The sequence below is a fragment of the Erinaceus europaeus genome, chromosome 2 (assembly GCF_950295315.1).
Source record: "Erinaceus europaeus chromosome 2, mEriEur2.1, whole genome shotgun sequence".
Lineage (NCBI taxonomy): Eukaryota > Metazoa > Chordata > Mammalia > Eulipotyphla > Erinaceidae > Erinaceus > Erinaceus europaeus.
Window position 1 is genome coordinate 104,783,116 of NC_080163.1, and position 25,060 is coordinate 104,808,175.

The window sequence follows — 25,060 nt, forward strand, 5'->3', positions numbered from 1 at the left end:
TGACATATTCATTGCCAGAACAATATCGTACACATGATGTGTAATGCTTCTTGGCAAGAGATTTGTAGAAAAATTTCATCAGGTCTTTTTTTCTTCTCATTTGCATTTGGTTTATCTAAAGTGAAATCCATTCGATTTTATTGAACTGTAATTCTAGTAATTTACAATATTTACATGCTGCGGTTAGATTGAAATCAGTCCTTAATTCAAATTCAATCTAAATTTACTGCATAGTAATTAGGGCTTTGTAACTGACACTAGGGGCCTATTGATTTAATGAAAAACTTAACCTTACAGTAAGTGTTTAATTAGTTGCTGCAATAGATTCTGTTCTGTCCTAAATTGTGGACTTTAGAGATTCAGGTACTAATTTAAATTATACAACTATATAAAGATCAGAACTAATTTTTTTTCTACATGTATCCTAACAGATGAATTAATTTCTTCCTCTTTGAAAAGGATAAGAGAAAAGGCAGTAATGAAAGTAATTTCCTACCCTACCTAATTTTACATAAGGGCAGGATACCTATTCTAGAAATGATTACGTACCTCTGTTAAATATTGATATAAGGAGTTATGAAAATTAAAAGTCAGTGAAATTTCTTCCAGATTATTTTGTAGATGGACAACTGAAACAATATGCATATCTACTTAGAGTCAAAAGACTTCATAAATAAAGTAAATATTACCCAAAACAAAATTAAAAGTTTTCCTTTGTTTAATATTGTTAGCCTCAAATTTTATCTTTAGCAATTGTATGCATTTATTTTCTAGATGAGTACAGAATACCTAGGTTTAAATTTATTTTTAGTAAATTTAAATGGTAGTTTCTGATGGTATATGTTGAGGTATATCCAAATCAAGTAAATTATTTTAATTTTAGTCAGTGTGTATTCTGAATTTATTTTAAGAATTTTAATAAAATATTGAAATAAGGACTTTTTAAGCTGAATTGTAACCTGTCTATCATCTGTCAGGTCTATAACTCATTTCTCTTAGTGTACATTTGTGTTCTCGAAGCTAGAAATAGTAATGTTTCTATATAAAACTGAGAGATTAATGCCAAAGGAAAGAAGATTACTGCAGGCACATTATTCATTACTTGTCTAATTTATATTAAATGTACTAAAGGTACAGGGAAGGAGATTAAGAAAAACATAACTTCTTTGAGTTTCCATTTCTTGCAAAACCTGAAGTATTTGGTGGAAAAATTAAAATAATACCATTTTAAAGTGCAAGCTTTAAATATTTGTATACACATTTTAAAATACAAAATGACTATTAGAAACATTCTAGGCAAGAGCAATAGGCAATATTAGGAATGTGTAAAATTGAATGGGTTAACAATAATATAGTTAAATCACTAGTTCTAATGTAATGCTTAAAATATTCAGTGAACCTTGCATTTCAATATTGATAGCTAGTGAATTGTTTTTAAAGTCTAAGCTTTAATTGTTAAATAAATATTAAAAATAATATGTAGTTTATTCCTCAAAATTATAGAGCACCTGTTTTAAATGAGCTCTTTTTTACTAAATTCAAGAATGTTTAATTCAAAGATTTCTCATCTTAGTCACTTTAATTTTCATATAAAGTGGAGTGAGGCATTTTATTATGAAATTTTAACACTCCCTATATGAATGAAAGAGTTAGAATGTCACTCCAAAAACATGGAGGGGGCATGGAACTTGTAGTATTGGGACTATATCAAAGACTTTGTGGAAAAAAAAAGTTATATATATATATATCCTTCTTTGACAATACACCAGATTTAGACTTCAGCAACATGACAAGACACAGGGTTCAGATCTCACTCCCCCAAATACACCTAAGCATGAAAGCAATACACACCAGGTACAGAAGGTTGAAAAGCACATACTCCTTTCCTCATAATGCTCGCTCTGATGAATGGCATGAACTGAAGCCATATTGCCCATCTCTCAGAGTAGCCTTCGCTGCCAGCACAGCTGAGTCCTGGAGGCTTGCCGCATTCACATTGTCAGCTTAAATACCCAGTAAGGACTCAAACTGGGAATAAGACAAAGTACCATTGCATGGTGATCCACTTCACTGGCCCCACCAATTAGCTGTAAAGAATATGGCTCATTTAGAAGGGTATATGATCATACTGAAGCATAACTGAAAATTAGATATATAAAAAAGGAGGTCATTAGCTTGTACTTGTCCTATCTTTGCTAAATAAATTGCAGATAAATTCAAATAGGAGAAGTTAAGTGTTCCTAACGCTTTTCAGCCCTTCTTACATACTTAGATTCAGTGCACCTCAATAAAGAAAGTCTACAGCATTCCTGTTTACAACAGAACAGTTAATATTGTGTTACAATTTTCATTACAATCTCTTTACAAAGATACATAATTTTAATGTAAAAAAAAAGAAAAGCAGAATAGAGATCACATACATATAGGAAATAAACCTAAAGGCAACATCTATGCAGTGTTTAAAGTGTTAGAATAAAGGAAGAACATAAAATGACTTGGTACCTCATATATGTTAATAAATCCTTCTACAGAAAATATAATCGATTTGTACAATGTTGCATTAAATAAAATTTAATATCAAATATATTCCCTAGAGATAGCTTTGTGAGCAAATAAGTTCAGTTGTGACTCATTATTGATGAAATTTGACCACATGAAAAAGTTTGCAGTCATTTAGTTTCATTATTATAAATAGCCTGCAGATGAATTAAACGCTCAGCCTAAACACATTATGGAACATGTAAATATGTATAAAATATTGTTTTTGTTCTAAGTAAAAAATTTTCAGATAATCAAAAAAATGTGATAGAGGAAAAATATTTCCAATCAGAGAAAAAGAGGGAGCTTAATGGAACTGTGATCAGGTTTCTAATAATCATACATGGGTAGGTAGGCAGTAATTGATTTTTCTTCATTTGACTATCTGCTTTTTAATTCTTACTACTGTAATGAGAATATCTGACAGCTCTAATCTGAAATATGTCAAGTTATATGATCACCTAGAAATCTAAAAGGCACAGGGTGCAGAATACCAAATTTGGGAGATTCCAGTCAATATTTTATTTACCTCAGTTAATCTTGGACCCATTTAATGCATACCCCTATGTGGGGAGAGAAAAAAAAGCATTTTATTGCGCAGCATTCTTCAAGGTGGGTGAGCAATCAAGCATGAAGCAGATTAATAAAAGAAATATATTAACAAAATTTATGAAAATTGTACCTGTGGTTTGAGACACCGGACACACGCACACGCACACACACACAACACGCACACACACAGGTAGATAATAGAGAGTGAAAGAGATCACACAGCCCCAAAGCTTCCTTCAGTGTTGTGGTAGCTGAGCTCTAACTTGGGTCATCACTTGTGTCTAGGTCTGCTCCCAGATACCCAATGAGCTTTTGGTCAGATGAATCTGGAGGGTGGTAACACTTCACCATCTCCACAAATCAGCTTTTCTTTAATAGCAATCTCTCTCAGAGACTATTTTTATTCTAATTCCAGGTGCCCTCTAATGAAATTAATCTTTTCCAGAAGATGTAGTTTTCGGGCTGCAGGTTTTTGCTCCCATGTACATAGACAACACCAGAAGAAGGAGAATATGAGGTCTGTGTTTTCTAAAACATCTCTTCAGGACCTGCACTGAAAGGCAAATTGGCTGTAGAAATGCTTCCTGGGCAGGGGTAGATAGCATAACCATTAATGGTTATGCAAAGAGACTCTCATGCCTGAGGCTCCAAAGTCCCAGGTTCAGTAATGGTTCTTCTTCTTCTAGTGTTTGCCCTTCTTCCATAGCCAGTCAACAGCATCAGGTTGAAAGCTGTCAGGAGCTGCTTGTTGCTGGCTTTGAAAGTGACTGGGATCCATGTGGATTCAGTCGGCTAGGAAGGATCATCAGTTTCCCCAATGAATGGGTACTCACGGGATGCACCACGAGAAGGTCGATCCAATGCATCCCTCAGTAATGGTTATGCAAAGAGACTCTCATGCCTGAGGCTCCAAAATCCCAGGTTCAATCCCCAGCACCACCATAATCCAGAGTTGAGCAGTGTTCTGGTAAAATAACTAACAACAACAACAACAGAAGTGCACAAGGACGTGGGTTCAAGTCCCTGGACTCCACCTGCAGGGAGAAAGAATCATGAGAGGCCAAGGAGGGTTTCAGGTGTCTCTCACCCCCTCCCCTCTCAATTTATCTCTGTCCTATCCAATAATAAATAAAAAAATATTTTAAAAATACTTCCTACTTTGATATTTTAGCTCCTAGATAATAGTGACTCCAGAAAAGTGTAGAAATGCCAGGCTTCAGTCAGTAAGAAAACCTCATTGCATTCTGAGCTGCACCACTCAAGGTGATGATAGAACATAGTCTCAGAGTGTTTGGAAGCAAAGTAGTGGAAAAAACCTGGGATTTTTGCAGTTAGTCAAATTAGTGAAATTATGGGATTTTTCCATTGAGTCTAAATTTAACGTTTCTGGGACTGATTTCCCTTAAGTGTACAAGTTATATTCACTCAATCACTTGAAGCAACTCTTTGGCAGCAGGTCTGACTTAGAATTCTATATACTTTGAAAGAGAGAGAGACCAACACCTGTATAGTGTTCCTGCTTTAGTCACATGCATGGCCCAGGTTTGAACCTAACCCCTAGTACACTGGAGGAAACTTTTTAAAAAAAGTTCTTTATAAAATTAAAACTTGACAGGACCATAGGATAAGAGGGGAACAATTCCACATAATTCCCACCACCAGAACTCTGTATCCCATCCCCTCCGTTGATAGCTTTCCTATTCTTTAACCCTTTAACCCCAGGATCATTATGGGGTGCAGAAGGTTGAAGGTCTGGCTTCTATAATTGATTCCCAGCTGAACATGAGCTTTAACAGGTTGATCCGTACTTCCAGCCTGTCTCTCTCTTTTCCTAGTGGGACAGGGATCTGGTGAGGCGGAGCTCCAGGACACATTGATGAGGTCATCTACCCAAGGAAGTCAGGTTGGCGTTATGGTATCATTTGGAATTTGGTAGCTGAAAAAGCATTGAGATACAGAGCAGAACAAACTGTGAAATAATTGGAGGAACCTTTGATATTGTAGTTTCTTGCCCTCTCTACCTCTTTATTTCTTTCTCTATCTGAAAAAGAATTGGCTTGAAGTGGGGAAATCCTGGGAACAATAAGAGTAGGGTGTAAGGGTAACAGAAAGAGAGAAAATAGAGGTGGTGGTGGTGGAGGGGGAACAAAGAATACTTCATGGACGTTCCTTGGTGTCATCTATGATACTTCCTTTATGGTGTTTCCATGTAGTGCTTGCTTTTGAACTTAGGATTTCATGCATGGCAAGGTATGAACATCACTAGCTGAACTATCTCTTGACTTCTGGTAACAAATCTTTGTTTCTCTTGGATCATGCTTAAATCTTCCCTGTCTGTGACCCACATGAATTCTAACTTAGAGAATGTTTTTAAGGGTAACAGGCAGGAAAAAATCAAGAGAAATCATAAGAGAAGCATCACCTCTTTTTCTCTAGGACTTCATATTTTTATTCAACATTAGAAACATCATATATTTGGTTTTTAAACTAGGAAAAAGCTGCAGGAAATATGTAATGATTTTAATATGTTTGGGCTGATTTCCCAAACTCTCTTTAAACTGCATACACATTTAGCCACCTAAGTAAATATTTTTTAAAAAGTGTGTGTGTGTGTTTGTGTGTATGTGTGTTTGTGTGTGTGTGTGTGTGTGTACACACCTGCATATGGTTTGTTTCATTTTTTGAATGTATAAATGATTAACTTAGATTTGATAGAAATTTACCACTAAATCAGTTGAAAGCACTGTCTTGTTTATTCATACATGCATTTATATAGATGTATATTGTAACACATTTAAACACACTGCAAGCTTTAGCGTTCTTTTTCCTCAGGTTGAGTGCACACAGTAGAACAAAACCTTGCAGTAACATCCTCTCAAGAATGTTGCCAGATCCAATGGTGAGGGACTAGAGGGTAACTTCGCAGCAAATTGGCTGGGTGCTGAGAATCCCATTCATTGATCTGCAGGCACTGGTGCTGCCATAGTGAAAATGCCCAGTCTTCCTTTCCAGTGTTTTTCTGGCCTGAAAGCCACTCTTCTGCTCTATGAACAATATGGAGCTTTAGGACCTCACTGTCTCTTGAAAATTACAGTTGTTCCACTTCTTGTTTTCTACCCTTAGACAAAACTCTACTTGGCAATCACTATCAGAATGCTGCAGACTAAAACTACAAAACAATTTAAAAATAGCGGTAGATGAGGATAACTTTTAAGTGAGAGAGACAGAGGGAGAGGGTGTGTGTATGGTAAATGCAGCTTAAGCTGGTACTAAACAGCTGGCATTAAACAGTTTAAATCATAACTATGTGAGTTATTTACTTTTAGTTATTCACAGTCAGATTTGTAGTTCAGGAAGTTTTAACATTGCGTGATATCTCTGTTGGAATTATCTTTTTTTTTTTTTTTTAAAGTTAAATAAGGGACTAGGAGGTGCTGGGTGCACACTGTGTGTAAGGATCAAAGTCCCCACCTGGGGACTGGGTCGTGATGCACCTGGTTGAGTGCACATGTTGCAATGTGCAGGGACCCAGGTTTGAGCCCCCAGTCCCCAGCCCCCACCTACAGGGGGAAAGCTTTGCGAGTGGTGAAGCAGGGCTGCAGGTGTCTTTCTGTCTCTCTCCCTCTCCGTTTCTCCCTTCCTCTCGATTTATGTTTGTCCCTATCCAATAAATAAATAAAGATAATAAAAAAGAAAAAAAAGAAATCATTTTAAAAAAAAAGTTGCAAAGTCCCCACCTGCTGGGGTAGGGGCAAGTTTTAGGAGTGGTAAAGCATCACTGCAGGTCTCTTCATTCTCTCTTCCTCTCTACCCCTCCCCAAGTTTATTTGTCCTATCAAAGAAAAGAAAAGAATAAAATGACCACCAGAAGTGCAAGCACTATGTCCAGCAGTGACCTTGGTGACTGGTGACAGTACACAAATAAGGTAAATAGATGGTTTGACTGCATATATAGAAGAGTATAGTTAGAAAAACAACTTTTGTACAATAAGCCTGTGAGTGTGTGCATGCACACACAGGCACATATGTGTGTATAGTTAGGATTTATAGGCAGAGTACACACAGTACCATGCATGAAGACCAGGGCTCAAGTCCTGGGTCACCACATGAAAGTGCCTCTGTAGGGGAAGGCTCATGAGCAGTGGTGCAGTGTTGCTCTGTCTCTCCTTCTTACTGTCTCTCACCATCTATCTAGAAGAAAAAAGAAGAAAATAATGATTGTCAAGAATGGTTCATCTACTAAGCCCAAGAAATAATACTGATTAACAAAAGAAAGATTAATTTATTAACATTCCCCAAGCATATAATTTTATCATTTTTTAAAAATTGCTCTTAAACAAAATTTTTGACTAAACATTCTTTATATTTAGCAATTAGGATCCACTTATGAATCATTCACCAGGATGTATTCATTTGGTTCAGAAATAGCATTCATAAAATTTTCAAATCAATTGACATCAGATTAAATGATCTAAACTTATTTAATTTAATAAATTATAACGTGGCATGCTTGCATGGAGTGAAGATATTTTAATTTCAGATAACTTTTTTTTTTTGCTTGTAGTTTGAGGAGCAAATGTTTTTTTATTGTATACCTGGGGATGGCTCCATATCACCAGATGGTAGTTTGCCATCCACAAGTTCCACTTTGCCTGTTTTGCAAGTTTGTGACAGCCCACAGGGATATGCTGAAGCATCCATCCAGTCAGTGATGTATCTAGGACTGTTTTCACATCAGAAATACCTTTATGAGTTTAAATGTATCTGTTTGTCCTATTCAATATGAGATTAGTTAACACAATAAGGCATGACATTCCATTTGGACAGATTGCCCTGAGTTAATTACTCGGATGTGAACAATCGGACAAAATCAGTTATATTCATTTTTAGAAAGTTTTCAGATATGGCTAAAGAAACTAACACTTGCTTTATGATGATTCTTATCATATACAGAAAATCCTTTTGTTGGGAACTTTATGTACATTGATCAGTTATAATAATAACAATAGTTGCAATATAAAAAATCACTTCATTGCTATCATTTTTTTAACATGAATGTATAATGGGATGTGTGTTGTGCAGAACTTTTACCCTTTGATGAGTCTCTAGAGTCTTGTGCTATGGAGCAAATAATTTTCCATCTGTCTTCAGATTTTTCAAGTCTCGTGCTCATTGAAGACTTGAAATTTGTCTTCCTCCCACCCTTCAAATGTGTACCTTTGTATTTTGCATAAAAAATTAACTTTCTATATCACACATTTTAAATTACTATATAATATCCTATAAATTAGTGTTTACTATAACTTTAAGCTTATTCTTTAAAATGTCTCTAGATTTTATGATTTAGGAAAGCCGTGTGTTTCTATAAAGAAAAAGCTTTATTAAATTCATAGTATTTGTTTACTGTTTAAAACATGAATTGAACTGACAAATACCCTGTGGGACAGGAAAAAGTGTATTAAAATTGAAGTTTAAATGTTTGCTTGGTTATTGATCTTAGCCTCCCATATAAGAGAGTAATACATGTTGATTTCCCAATAAAAATCTGAAAACCTAATTTATGCTAGAATAACAAAAGCATAAACATAGAAGCACTCTAAAGTAAAGGTGTAAAGAGACTATTCAAAATAAAGAGAATTTTATTTTTATTTTTCACATATTGTATATGCCTACTACACACATATTGTTATGTCCTATTTCTATTTCTCTTACCCCAAACCCCAAGGGTATGAAGGGAAATTCTAGTAGATAAAGAGTGATGAAGTTATTTCTCACATTCTTAAGCAATTGTGTATATTTAAAATTGTGCCTTGACAAAGTAGGAAAAAAGGTAGAAACCAAAATGTAAAATAATCTCCCACTATATTACGGGAAATATGTATTTTAGAACTTCTTTTAAAAATAGATATATAAAGTCCTGCCAATTAATCACTTTTGAAGGATGTTGAATAGTGCCAAGTAATAATTCTCTGGAAACTCATTGTTGGAAGTTCACACAGATGAGTGCTATTAAAGTACATTATTCTAGGTATGATTTTGCTTTTAAACCAGAAAATGGACATTAATTTTTAGTTTTCTACAGAAGTAATTTATCTACTTATGTAAATCAGTTCATTTAATATATTCTGACAGTTTGGTTTTAAGAAAAGGAAAGTGAATACCACTTCCTTAACATATTTTATGAATTTTTAAAAATTGAAAGTCAGTTGATAATGTCCTTTTCATCATTTCTCCTACTCCACTTAATGGCATTTTGAAAGCAAAATATATGGCTGAATAAACTTAAGTGAGACTTGTCTTCTCCCTTCCCACTGTACCCCCATGTGATGTTAGTGAAACTTTGTGTCATTTTATTTTTCCTCATTTTCCTAGCATACAAAAAATCTGTAGAGTTTATATAGTCATTAGAAAAAGTCTGCTGATTCTTGGAATCTGCTTCATAGCTATGTGTATGTATGGATAGAAAAGAACATGAAAAAAATCTGTCTCACAGTTCTTAGTATCTTTCTATATTTGCATATATTTTCCCCCTTTTTAAAAGGCCCAATCTTCTCTTCTTTTCCAAGTCACACCTACACCTATTACTGCATCCAAATGCCCCTCCCTTTTTCTTCCTCCCTGGTTCCTGATGAAGTTGGAGTTCAGAGCCTTCTGGTCATCTTCCCTCTGTCATTTCTCCTTCACGAAGAGTATGGATCAAAATTATTTGTGGGGTGCATAAGATGGGAGTTCTGGCTTCTGTAATTGCTTCTTTGCTGGACGTGGGCGTTGGCGGTCGATCCATACCCCCAGCCTGTTTTTATAAAGATAAGCCCTTTATCTAGGTGTGTATATATGTCTTTGAGAGTATGTATGAGTTTGCTAAGAGGTTAAAAAGATTGATAGTAGAAGCTAAAAAACAATCAATATTTACACATATATTTGGTTGCTTCTAGGTTTTCTCAAAGTTCAAATAGAAGCAATGTAATGTTTTGTGAGAAAGAAATTTTTCAGTGCCTACATTGGGGATAGTGAAAATAATACAGAAAGAATGATTTGGGTTTAAACGAATAAAATGCATCCTAAATCACACTACACACACACACACACACACACACACGATAACATTTGCAAATGTAAACAAGCCAGAAACTTAATATAACCTAGAAGAGGTGATATTACAAGAATCTTCAAAGTTGGGATAGTGAAGCCTATGGAGGGAATGTTTAAAGTTACAGGACTAGGTTGTACTTTGTATATTTTACTTGATTCCACCTCCAGTGTTTGGATATTCACCTATTTGCTAATGCTTCGGGAATTCATTTCAAATCTAATTCTAAACCTCTGTCTAGGAATAACAATATCAATTATCACATGAGGTTTACTATTTTCTTGGCAGTACTCAACGGACATTGTACATATTAACACATTGAGTCTTCATAGCAAACCCATCATGTGGATATTACTATATTTATCATTTAAAAAAAATTTGTGCCATTTTCTCTCTTTTTAAAAAAATATTTTCATTTACTTATTATTGGATAAAGACATAGAGAAATTGAGAGGGGAGGTAGGGAGTGAAAAAGAGACAGACACCTGTGGCCATGCTTCAAACGCTGTGAAGCTTTCCCCCTGCAGGAAGGAACCAGGGGCTTGAGCCTGGGTCCTTGTGCATTGTAATGTGAGCGCTTAGCCAGATGCACCTGATCCCTATTTGTTGTTTTATCCGGGCTGGCTTCATGGGCGGGTAACAGAGACGACCAGAGACACACGGCTGGGCTGAGAACGCAGTTTAATCTTTATTCACGAATGGGCAAATCACCACACCATGTGCTTTTCTCCATCATCCTCTCTCCGCTGCTGCTGCTGGGACTCTGCCCGTCCTTAGCATATGGGGCAGGGAGAAAGCAGGGCGCCGCGAAACTAGCAAGGGGCAAACCAATTCTTCTAAGAGGTGGGGGGGGGGGGAAGGGAACATACTAACACCTATTTATCACTTTATAAAGGAGAAATATAACATCCAGAAACTTGCTCACGTCACATATTTAAGAGGTCATGGGATGAAGAATTGAAAGAGTAGGGAGCCGGGCGGTAGTTCAGCAGGTTATGTGCACAGGGCATAAAGCTCAAGTACTGGCATAAGGATCTTGGTTTGAACCTCTGGCTCCCCACCTGCAGGGGAGTCACTTCCCAAGCTGTGAAGCAGGTCTTCAAGTATTTATATTTCTCTCCCCTACCTCTGATTTCCCCTCCTCTCTTGATTTCGCTCTGTCCTATCCAACAACAACAATAACAAGGGCAGCAGAATAAAGAGGGAGAGGGGAATGGCCTCCAGGAGCAGTGGATTTGTAGTGTAGGCACTGAGCCCGTTATAACCCTGGAGGCAAAAAAAAAATTGAATGAGTGCATTTCAAATTCTTTGTTACTTATAATTTTGATACATCCTCACTACTGTCCATACACTGTCTTCTCTGAGCTGTCATAGATGTCAATTAAATTTTCAAAAATTGCAATTACAAAGCATCCAAAATTGTGTCTCCTTTTTTTTGCCATTGTAATTGTGTGCTATTCACTTGAATATAAAAAGTATTCCCCCCTTCCCCTCAACATCTAATCAAACATGAGTTTCCTCTAAAAACATGTTTGCACATGTATATCTATTTTTTTTTAATTATTTATAGAAAGGAAACAGTGACAAAAACCACAAAATAAGAGGGGTACAACTCCACACAATTCCTACCACCAGAACTCCGTATCTCATCCCCTCCCCTGATAGCTTTCCTATTCTTTAATCCTCTGGGAGCATGGACCCAGGATCATTGTTGGGATGCAGAAGGTAGGAGGTCTGGCTTCTGTAATTGCTTCCCCAATGAACATGGGTGTTGGCAGGTTGATCCATACTCCCAGCCTGTCTCTCTCTTTCCCTAGTGGGGGGGGGGGGGGGCTCTGGGAAAGTGGGGCTCCAAGGACACATTGGTGGGGTTGTCTGCCCAGGGCAGTTCAGTTGGCATCACATTAGAGTCTGGAACCTGGTGGCTGAAAAAAAAAAAGTAAACATATAGAGCCAAACAAATTGTTGACTAATCATGAACCTAAAAACTGAAATAGTTAAGATGAAGAGTTTGAGGATCTCCATTTTGTAGATTAGTTAGTAGTCCTATTTTAGTTATATTCCAAAGAGCCCATGACAATCCATTTTTTTTTACCCTGAGCCTGACCTCTGCAGGTGGATCCAAGTTATTGTCTGGGGAGATTATGTCATGGCTGAAAAAAGGACCAGAAAGCTGGATCAGGGGAGAGAGTAGCTCCCAAATATGGGAAAGGTGTATAAATATTGTTGACTGTAAACCCCATCGATTTGATCTGATCTGGGGGCCGTATTCAGCTTAGGAGTCTGTGTGACCTCTGCATCCCTGTATAGCTGAGCTCACATCCTGTGGTCATGAATAGGAATGTTCTAAGCTGCCCCATTTTCCGGACCCATTAGAAAGGGAAACTCAAAGCAGTATTTGACTGAGTTTGGAGTAGGGCACCAAAGTGAAAGTCTATGGGTTGAGGGTGAGGGTGGATGTTTGGCTTCACTGGGGTGGGGGAGGCAGGAGGATGGTATGGGACACAGTCTTTTGGTGGTAGGAATGGTATATATGTACACTCCTGTTAACTTGTGGTCAAATAAATTACTATTTAATTAATATGAGAAGGGAAAATTGATTGAATGTGTCAAACTTTTTAATGCACAAACCATAGGCTATGTCTTTGAAATGCTGACTCTTAAAAGCTTAGACCAGGGAGAACAGAAGCATCTGGTGGCACATGTATATCTGTTAAGTGTGCTTCTTTGGAGATGACTTACTCAGAGTCTACATTCAATAAGAATTTAGTCAAGACATAATATGGTAAAATAAAATTATTTTATTGCTCTTTGTTTAGAGTGTTTCTTCCCATCTAAACATAATATTGGTAGGTGACTGACCAATGAATGATTTTAAATGCCCCCAATTAAAAAAATAAATATCCTGGTGGGGTATTGTCACAGCTGCCAGAGTGCACACATTACCATGTGTAAGGACCTGATAGGTATTGCAGTTACCTTTCTCTCTCTCTCTCTCTCTCTCTTGATCTCCTCTCCCCTCTAAATTTTTCTCTGTCTCTATCAAAATTTTTAAAAAAAGGCCACAAGGAGCAGTGAATTTGTTATACAGGCATTGAACTCCAGTGATAACTCTGATGACAACAAAACAATTAAAATAATTTTAATGAGGGGTTAGGTGGTGGTGCTCTGGTTAAGCCTACATATCCGCATGCACAAGGATTCAGGTTCGAGCCTCTCTTCCCCACCTACAGGGAGCATGCTTCATGAGTGATGTCTGTCTTTCTCTCCCTTCACCTCTCAATTTCTCTCTGTCCTGTCAAATAAAAATAGAAAGGGGGGAAGAAAAGAGGGGGGAAGGACTCCAGGAGTGGTAGTAGTGCAGGCACTGAGCCCCAGCAATAACGCTGATAGGAAAAAACAATAAAATAGTTATAGTTTATCTGAATTCAGCAATTTCATTAGAACTGATTTACAATGGAGGCTTTTGAAAGTATATATAATATGCACATGCCAAATGAATTAATTAAGAATGGTGTGATTACAGTGAATGTCAAATGAAGTAATAATAATGGTACCAATAAGTGTTACCATTACCTTCACAGTGTGTTACTGTTTTTATACTTATGAGTCCTGAGGATAAATGACACATACTTCTCTTGTATACTAATTATATCCTGATAATCAAAGGCTGGCCTAGGCATCTTAGTGGTAGTCAAAAATTCTAGTAACCTGTGCATGGATAAATTGCTATTTTTATGTTTTACTTAAGAGAGAGCCTATGTTGTAGATTCCAGTCAAAAAAGTATTTACATTATACCTCCTACATATTCTCTGCAGTGCCTTTATGCAGAGCGTTACATAAGTGGCCAGTACTTACAATGAACAGATCAAATTGCTCAGGAATTTTTTATAAGAATTTATGTGGTCTACTATAGGCTCATATTCACATAAATACATATTTAATCTTTATTCTAATAGGCAGAACCATATAGACACACACACAGAGAGAGAAAGAGAGAGAGAGAGACAGCATTGTAAATCAGTTGCATGATTTAGACACAATTTTATCTTTGATAGCAGCTCTCTGTTCAGTAAAGTTATAATAAAGCTTCCTATCATAGGTTTTTTTTTAAGGAATTGGTGGGGGAGAGTTAATGTTTTAAGTACAGTTATTGTCACATAGGTATTTAGTTTTATGAGCTTTGAGACCTACAGCCACTAATATACAGAAAACACTCAAATTCTGCTTCCTTCAATTCCTAACTCTGCTTTCCACTGGAGTTACAGGTGGGTGGGCATGGTGGATAAAGAAGAAACATTTGAAATGAAATCAATCAGAAAATTATAGTACTACCATATTTTCTTGCTTCAAATTTTTAGTACCTTATGTCTTTAATAACTTTAATGAATAGGGCATTGATTTGCTAATTCTTAATGACTACTCAATTTGCAAGTACTTTTTTTTTTCCAGACCACTGGGGACTGAACCTGGGACATTGGAGCCTCAGGCATGAAAATCTCTTTGCATAACCATTATGCTTTGTAACTCCCAGTACCTTTCACCTAGTTTTTCACACATTACTCTTCCATTATTTCTGTTTTAATTCAAAATTAAGTTCAAGTAAATATTACTTTTGTCATTCATCAACACGGTGTGAACCCAGGGTTTTATCATGCATGTTAGCATCAAGTGTTCTCCTAATATAGTTTTTCAGTATTAGTATTTATTTTATCAGAGAGAGAGAGGAGTATGAAAGCAAAGAGGGACAGATAACAAAACACTGCTCCACCATCCATGGGACTCTCTTAGCTGTTGTTTGTGGTGCTTCTATATGATGTCAGGATTTGAATCTAAGTTCCTATTGAAAGCAAGCTCTAGGGGGTCGGGCTGTTGCACAACGGGTTAAGTGCACATGGCGCAAAGCTCAAGGACACTTGTAGGGATCCTGGTTCAAACCCCCAGCTCCCCACCTGCAGGGGAGTCGCTTCACAGGCAGTGAAACAGGTCTGCAGGTGTCTGTCTTTCTCGCCACCTCTCTTTCTCTCCTCTTCTCTCCATTTCTCTCTGTCCTATCCAACAGCGAACGACATGAACAATAATAATAATAACCAGAACAACAAGGGCAACAAAGGGAAAAAAATGGCCTCCAGGAGCAGTGGATTCATGGTACAGGCACAGAGCCCAAGCAATAATCCTGGAGGCAAAAAAAAGGGGGGGGGGGAGTTGGGCAGTGGCGCAGTGGGTTAAACGCACGTGGCCCAAAGCGCAAGGACCAGAGTAGGGATCCTGGTTTGAGCCCCCGGCTCCCCACCTGCAGGGGAGTCGCTTCACAGGCGGTGAAGCAGGTCTGCAGGTGTCTATCTTTCTCTCCCCCTCTCTGTATTCCCCTCCTCTCTCCATTTCTCTCTGTCCTATCCAACAACGAACAACATCAACAATGGTAATAACAATAACCACAATGAGGCTACAACAACAAGGGCAACAAAGGGGGAAAAATGGCCTCCAGGAGCGGTGGATTCATGGTGCAGGCACCCAGCCCAGCAATAACCCTGGAGGAAAAAAAAAAAGTAAGCTCTACATATAGGTTGAGCTATCTCCCAGCCTTCAGTGTTACTGTAATTTAATGACTGATAATTCCTGTAAAGGGAAATAGGAAGATCTGAAATGCCACAATTGATACTCTTTGTGTCCATGAAATACAAAATAAGGGACCAGGTGGTGGCACACGTGGTTAAGTGCTCACATTACAATGCACAGGGACCCACTGGTCCCCCACTTGCAGGTGGAAAGCTTCACAGGTGGTGAAGCAGGTTTCTTTCTGTCTCTTTCCTTCTATTTCTCCCCTTCTCCTCTCATTTTCTCTCTGTTTCTAACTAATAATAAATAAATAAAAATATTTAAAAATACAGAATAAGTAGTATTCCTTGTAGGAGAAATTATAGAGAGAGCTAAAAGAAATTTCCTAGCAAAGATATAATATAGAAAATTAAATGAAGAGTACTACTTAAGAGCATCTTTTCAAACTCTCAATGTTTTACATTAGTGATTTTGAACTGTTTCTTTTAAAAGATCATTTTCCCCTGTAACTTTTGAAGAAACAAAATCCACTTCTTACTTTTGATGTGGGTTATGGCTAGGTTGTGTACACACAAATATATAGGCGTGAAATTATACTTTTAAGATCTTATTATATTGTAAATCAAGTTTATATTTGTTTTCATATACATTAGAAGACAGTTATGTCAATGGAAAATGGAATTTCAATTTTATAACAAGCAAAGATTTCCTTATAGAAACAAATTATGTAGATTCTCTAAGGCAAATTGCTCTTAAAACATGGTCCCAAGTCACTGTATGGTATGTAACCATGGCTGAAAAGATTGCAGATCTGGACAGGCTGGTCTTTGTATCATCAATCAGATGTTCATACACTTGAGATGTTTATACCCTATTAATTTTAGTTCCTTCCACTTTGCAAATCAAATGTTTATTGCATATTACTGAGAAATACAGGTAGAACCCAGACGTAAACCAGTTGTCCTCATTGGTTTACTTAGTATAATCAAATCTGCATTCATAGGTATTTACATGTGTATATCCCAGGACTATTTGCTCTTGGATATCTTCATATACATTAGTAGGCTGTTACTCTACTCAGAACTGCACTTTTTTATTCTTCTGAAAAGGCTAGAACCAAATAATCTGTATACTTTTCCAGAGAGTGCTGGTTTGGTCTATTAAATTCCTATAACCCTGCCAGAGCTTGACCCTGAACTTTGGTTATTGGGAAACAGATATTTTCAGAGATAGACCTAAAACATGCAGGGTTGGCTTGACAGTTAGGACAGAGCTAATCCCTGCCCCACCTTTTGGTCCCACTTACTTTCTGTTGGCCTGTTTTTGTTTTACCTGGAGGCTTCAAGAGCCTCCTAATGACCTAACTGTCCACCTGCCCACACCTGGCTGGTGGCCTGTCTCTGTGAGTCATCAGCTGCCCAATCTGGGCCAAAGAAAAGAAATTATCGTGGCAGTAAATGACTTAGGGACTTGGCTGTAAGCAGAAATTTAAAGATTTGGCACCTAGATTGGACCTTGCTGGTGGTAGCAGGTGGAAATAGAAGGCAGCTGTTTTAGATCTTCATCAGGGATGGCTTGGGGACACAAAAGCAATGAAAATTTAGAAGATGCCCCAACTCTATGAAAACATTTTATTGCCATAGCTTTAAGTCTTAAAAACTTTCTCTCATTTAGGGACCAGGGGATGACTCACTGGCTAACGTGCTTGTCTTCTCTTGCATGACTTCCTGTTTTTGTTCCCTGGTACCACATTGGGTCACTTGGACCGTACCAAGGGAGCTCCATGGATGGAAGATTGGTGTTTTGGTGTTACTCTCTCACTTTCTTTAGAGAATAAAAAATTAAGTTAGCCTGAAGAAGAAGCTCACCAGTATCATGCATACTGGAGGTTCTGGGTCACATAAAACAAACATATAAAAACCCTTGTTTCAGTAATAGTACAATAATTAATTATTATGTTGGATGTACAGTACCATACATGAACATAAACACTTCAAGTATTTCTCTAACAAATGGGAAGTTCAAAGGGAAAAACAACAACTTAATATATTGAGCAGACAATCCTGTCAACCTAACACTAAATAAATTGAGCCTGGGAAGATGAGCTCAATTATCACAAGACAGTCTGGGGGTATGAGGACACAAATGCCATAACTCATGCAGGTTCAACTACAGGGCAAGTGCCATATAAATAAGAAGACAGAGAAACCAAGAAATTTCAGGTCTAGCTGCAGAACTTCTTTTAAGTAATTACAAGTATCTAGAGTAACAGACCTGCACCAATTTCAGGTTCACATCCACAGCTACTAGAATCCAAGAGGCTAATCTATGTCAATCAGAATCTCAGGGAATCACTGACTCTCAGTCATGGGGGGGTGGAGGGGAGGAAGGGAGAGGGTGTGTGATACCATGGATGTTCTAGGGAACAATTTGATGCAATCAAATTGATTCTAGGGAATCAATTTGATGCAAAAATCTCATGTAGGGAGTGAAGCAGTGGACTTTTATGGAATGAAACTATTCTATATGATACTAGAATGGTAGATGCATGTAATTATATACTTCTCTAAGTCCACTCAATGTAAAACCCAAAGTGTCAGAATTTATGGAATCGGTTTAATACTGAGTGGTAAGTATTGATCCATTGATTGTGGCAAGTCATAAAAGATGTCCCAGCTTGTGCAGGAAATTGGTGGGAGAAATTATGTATGTTGGAAAGGGTTGTGGGTGACCTCTGTACTTTCTGCTTAGTTTGATTATGGACCTTAAAATAAAAAATAACTATTAAGAATGGCTAAATTATGACTAAATTTGTAGTAGGGCACCAAAGTAAAAACCCTGGGTTGAGGGTGAGGGTGGATGTTCAGCTTCATGGGGCAGGTGGTGGGGGGAGCAGAGGGGGGATGGGATGGGACACAGTCTTTTGGTGGTGGGAATGGTGTTTATGTACACTTCTATTATTTTTTTTAATAATTTATTTCTTTATTGGGGAATTAATGCTTTACATTCAACAGTAAATACAATAGTTTGTACATGCATAACATTCCCCAGATTCCTATTTAACAATACAACCCCCACTATGTCATTCATCATCTTTCATGGACCTGTATTTTCCCCACGCACCCACCCACCCCCGAGTCTTTTACTTTGGTGTAATACTCCAATTCCATTTCAGGTTCGACTTGTGTTTTCTTTTCTAATCTTGTTTTTCAACTTCGGCCTGAGAGTGAGATCATCCCATATTCATCCTTCTGTTTCTGACATTTCACTCAACATGACTTTTTCAAGGTCCTTCTATTAATTTGTAGTCATAAAAAAAAGAACGGCAATATGCCAACTGGACTTTCCTGGGCAGATGACCTTACCAGTGTGTCCTGGAACCCCACCAGAGCCCTACCCCACTAGGGAAAGATAGAAATGGACTAGGGATATGTATAGACCTGTCAACACCCATGTCCATCAGAGAAGCAATTACAGAGCGAGACCTTCCACCTTCTGCACCCCGTAATGATCCTGGGTCCATACTTCTAGAGGGATAAAGAATGGGAAAGCTCTTGGGATGGGGTGGGATACAGTGTTCTGGTGGTGTGAATTGTATGAATTGTACTCCTCTTACCCCATCATCTTGTCAATCATTATTAAATCACTAATAATAAAAAAGAAGTTGAAAAATAAGAAAACCCAAAGCAGAACTTGGACTGGGTTTGGTGCACTGCGCCAAAGTAAAAGACTCTGGGGTAAGGGGGAGGGTGCAAGTCCTGGAATATATATTTAAAAAGGCAAAATATATATACATTTACATGCAATGTTTTACATTTACATTTATTGTTTTAAGTTCAGTTTTTACCACCACCTATTTGATCTATGAGAGGGTGGAGAGAGGCAGGAATATAGGTAAGTCCCTACTACCCAGTGACTAGCAGTCAAACCTGGCAGAGGTTGTGAATTCTCGATTCCTTCAGAAACCCCTTTCTAGTGAAACCAGGTTGGTGTTGTCACAGGTGTGCTGCTGTAGTGATGGGCAAAAAGAGAGCATGTTTGCTGAAACTGAATGTAATTATTAGACAAACTGCCGAAACTGAATGTAATTATTAGACAAACTATCAAATTAAGGGCCATTAGACTTTGGACCACCCCCTGCTCTGTAACACTCTCGTGGTCTGACTGTGCCTTCCCTTCTCAGGTTTTTAAGTTCTATAAAATGTGAGAGCACTTTGGAAAGCTCATAACCACAATTTAATCATTCATGGAGGAAACAAAACATCTTGTAGGTATAAAAATTCATTATTTATACCCTCAGTTTTATTTTTGGTTTTCAAAGCAAGGGTTATCTGCTGGGGTCCCGGAGCTAGTTCATTATTAGAGCATTGGACTTGCATATGGAGGCCCCAGAATTTCCAGGTTCAGTTTCCCATACTTTATGCCAGAGCTGAGCAGTATTCTGGTCTCAGCTTCTCTCTCTCTCTCTCTGTCTGTCTTCCTTTCTCTCTCTACTACTCCCTTCTGTTCTCTCTGTAGAACACATTCAAAGTTAAATAAAATTTAAAGACTGATATACAAAGAGTAAGAGGGTCAGATACTATCATCAAAGCTGATAAACTGTGATTTAGGTATCAGATCTTTTTTTTTTTTTTCTTTTTTCAACAACCCATTCTGACCCTAAGGAGAGAGAAAAACTTCCTTCAGCAGAAAAAAAAAAAAAAGGAGCATCTGTTGTGGTACCCTTGTTGTCTTCTATTTCATCTGGAAAACCTTCTCCACTCAAAATCGGTGATCCCCGAATGATTTGACTATTCTAGTGGGGACAGACGCTTTTCCACTAGTGGGATTCTCAGCTAGGATTTTAGATTAAAATCCTTCTTCCTATCCTTTCCTAGGGCAGCAGCTGCTCTCACTTCACAGTCCCGCTCAGGAGGAGGCTGTCTGGCTCCTGAGAAAGCAAGGCTTCTCTGGCTGAAAATGTCCTCTAGCTGTGGAGTATACTGCTGGTTCCTTTTCTTTCCTAAGTACCAGCATCATTTCCACTTTTCCTGCTGCTTAATCCGAGATTTTTGTGATAAAGCAGGCTTCTTTTAACACTGTGTTTTCATGATCCTTAAAGTTACCTGGTTTTCACTTGAGGTGCACTTAAGTAAAGGTGGTGGTGGGAGGTGGGGGTGGCAGAGATGGCGGAAGTTGTTAACCAGACCTTTTTAAGGTTTGCCCTAGTAGTTCTTTCTGCTAAATGTGTAGCCATTGGAAAGTAAAGTAACACCTAATTTGGAGCTTCCCAGCCTTCAGATGACCCACAACTAAACCATGTGTATTCCTCCTTATACAAAAATACATTCTTCTGGCCACATTCATACTTGTGAGACTTTCTGAACCTATCTGATTTCCTTCTCATTCTCAACTTGTTTTCTACCTTCTAATCACACTATTTAAGAGCAGAAGCCTTCCCCTGGAGTAAAGACCCAAGATAAAAGAGAAGTGAGACCCTGCTCATTTGGATTATTCTGGAGAAAAAGGGACAGAAAATGTCTGCTGGTTCTTTTTTTTTTTTTTTTTTTTTTAATTTTTTATTTAAGAAAGGATTAGTGAACAAAAGCATAAGGTAGGAGGGGTACAACTCCACACAATTCCCAACACCCAATCCCCATAACCCACCCCCTCCCCTGATAGCTTTCCCATTCTCTATCCCTCTGGGAGCATGGACCCAGGGTCGTTGAGGGATGCAGAAGGTAGAAGGTCTGGCTTCTGTAATTGCTTCCCCGCTGAACATGGGCGTTGACTGGTCGGTCCATACCCCCAGCCTGCCTCTCTCTTTCCCTAGTAGGGTGTGACTCTGGGGAAGCTGAGCTCCAGGACACATTGGTGGGGTCTTCAATCCAGGGAAGCCTAGCCAGCATCCTGGTGGCATCTGGAACCTGGTGATTGAAAACAGAGTTAACATATGAAGCCAAACAATTTGTTGAGCAATCATGGATCCCAAGCTTGGAATAGTGGAGAGGAAGTGTTAGGGAGGTACTCACTGCAAACTCTAGTGTAGTCCTGCTTTCAGGTATATATTTTGCAGTAGTTTATGGATACGTGTGCACATAAGCTCTCTCTCACAGAAACTGGTGTATATCTAGGTTATGCTCATTTGGATTATTCTGGAGAAAAAGGGACAGAAAATGTCTGCTGGTTCTTACATTCCTCTTCATCTTTCTCCTTCCCACAATCCCACTTCATCCTCATCTCATTCTCATTCTCCATTTTCACTAAATGACCTCTCATTCTCAAAATCCAGGATAATTCTAGTGATGTCAAGGTTCAGCTATAACCCAGTGGACTAAACAGATTTTGAAGGGGAATCAAACTAGGATGCAAGTCATGCTTTTAAAGATTTTTGCCTGAAAAATACAGATGAAATACCAACGAACCAAACAACCTGTGGAGACCTCACCCCCTTCTCTTAAATTGAGGATAATTTATAGAGTTGTGTGGATTTTGGGAACCTGTTATCTAGAGTTAAGATGAAATTAAGATAATTTCCCCAGTATATAAAATTATCAGTCTTAGGTTCTGCTACATTGTAGGCGTCTCTAATAACATCATAAATTTGTTTTCTTATCCCTGCCAGCCTGCATGATGACATATCATTGATCTTTGACAGAATCTGAAGCACAGGCTCAAGATAGCACACTGATTTGACTCCGGAAAAAGCATGCAGGGTTAACCATGCCAGGTGTGGGCCAGGCAGATGGCATAGCAGCAGTGCCTTGTGTTATCATGCACATAATCTGATTTTCTGAAATGACCTCGAGACACCAATTTGCTCTGCTCGATATCAGGTGTGCTGTGAGGCGCCCAGTCCCTAGGGATCACGAGCACCACTTTTCAGCACTTCTCTTCTGTGGGCTAATGGACAGCACTCTCATTGGAAATGGCACTGTTTGCTCTTCGAACAGGAAGAAATTGTTAAAATGCTGGTGTTTTTAGTGGGCAGCAGGTGTGGCAGTGCATCCCAACAAGATAATTGAAAAAGACTTTTTTTTTTTTAGTTACAATATGGACACCCATGGTAAATAAATAATACCTTTTGAGGTTACAACCAATGTACAAGGATTACCTTTAATTTCGGTTAGAGTAACTCTTCCAAACCATTTCCTTCCTTCCATCCATCCTCCCTTGCCTTCTCTCCTTACTTCTTCCTTTAATCCTTACATCCCCTCCCCAGAAAAACCTATTTATAATTTTTACAAATTAAATGTTAAAAAATTACAATTTGCAGTGATATCCCAGAACACTATTTTTTGCCTAGTAGATAATAGTTACAATAATTATCTTTGTATTTAGTTCTAGTGAGCTTTTTACAACATATAATTGTGTAGGCTGAGTGAAGACATTACTTCTTTTTTTCCTTCCTTTTCTTTCTTTTATTTTCCTTCTTATATTCAAAAAGAACTCAGATGTGAGCTGTCTAAATTTAGTGATCCAAAGACAAAAGATTTTTATAAAAAGTCAGCAATTCAATTAGGAAAAGGACCTACATTGAAGGTGAGAGTGTTTTGCAGACACCTATCTTAGAGAGATGAGAAATTGTAGCTATATGTCAACAAATGCACTATAAGCCATTAATGATGAAAATTCAGTTAGAAAATTTTTGCTACATTTTGCAATTTAATTTTAGTATATTTTTATAGTATTGAGAAGTGTGTTTATTTTTTATCACTTGAATTAATTATATAAAGACAGGAGTTTATTGTTAATAGAAATCTTCCATGTTAAGACTTAAAGTATATAAAGTTAAAGTATACTATGTAAATAATCACCTAAAAGTGATTGTTTTAAATGTCAATGAAGGATAATATTTCTTCTGAAAACACTGACTTCTAGATACACTGAAAACATTTAAGGATTTCTAACTATGGAATTTACTTTTGACTTATTATAAAACTATTTATATTTCCTATGGAAAGACACTAGATTGTATACTTGACATTTTTCACTTGATGACTTGTATAAGGAAGTGCATATATGGGGAAGCCCACTCTTGAAATATTATATTCACTTTTGGTTGTTTCTTCATTGGAAATTGAAACCATAAAATATCTTCAAAGACTAGACTGTAGAGTAAGCTCAGATAAGGTTATTTGAAGAATGCCAGAAGGATTGAGGGATTAGCATGGTGAAGTCAAGGGAGAGGAACAACATAAACATGCATTCAGGGACTGAAGGACAGCCTTTAGGAGAAGGCTCTACTCAGACTATTCTGAAATATAGAATTACCACCAGACATTAGAATTTAGAAAAAGGCAGTGTTTATTGGGTGAAAAGATGAAATGACTAATTCTCAGAATTATTCTAAATAATGTGTGCTCCAACATTATGTGGTCATGACTAGGTGACTACTATAAGAATTCCTTAAATAGCAAAACTAACTGACAAGATGTGTGAATAGGGATTGAGAACTCAAACTACAACACCTCAAAGTTATCTTCCATAAGGCTCGATGGATCAGTACTTATCCCTTATCTTTAGGCATGAATAAAATTTTTCTGTCATTTCCTGATCTTATGGCTCTGGTTCAGTTTTCTGCTTTGCTTGGTAGTACTAGCTATCAGCAACTCTGCCTTCAAAGTTGCTTCTACACACTGATTCGTCTACATCTCATACAAGTATTTATTTTTCACAGGACCAAAGTTAGGGTGAGAAAAAAAGTTGAAGTCCACACTTCTCTGAAAAAAACACTCAGAGTGAAGAATTGTCTTTATTGGAACACTAACCCATCTTAAATTGTAGACAAGTTGCACATGTCATGGAAAATTACATCACTCCAGCCCATGACACACTATTAAATACATCTAAATTCCCTGCCTTCCTTATCAGAATCTGTTTACAAAATGATTCCTAAACACAGATGGAGCCTTTTCTGCCTAAACATATTAATTTGTGTTTTTATTTATGCACTTACGATCTTTGTGCTGTGCTGTCCTTTATTCTGACACCAAGTCATTTTTTATACATGTCCTGTGGAAAAGGTGGCCCTCACCCTGCAGTCAACCTCACAAATCCGTGACACACACATGCATTTTTTATTGTTCTCACATGTTGCTTAACAGCCTGCGTGATTACTGCTTTACAGCACAGCAGATGGGGTTCTTGCATAGCGGTGAAACAGATGAGATGCTCAAATCGATTGTTTTATCAACAATCAGTTGCAGATAAAAATCATTTTAATGAGAGAAATTAATGGTGTTTGCAAACATGATGTTAATTAAAGAACATTGCTTAGGCATTATTTATTTATTTATTGCCTCTTTTTTTTCCCCCTGCACACATTTTTTTGTTACCCG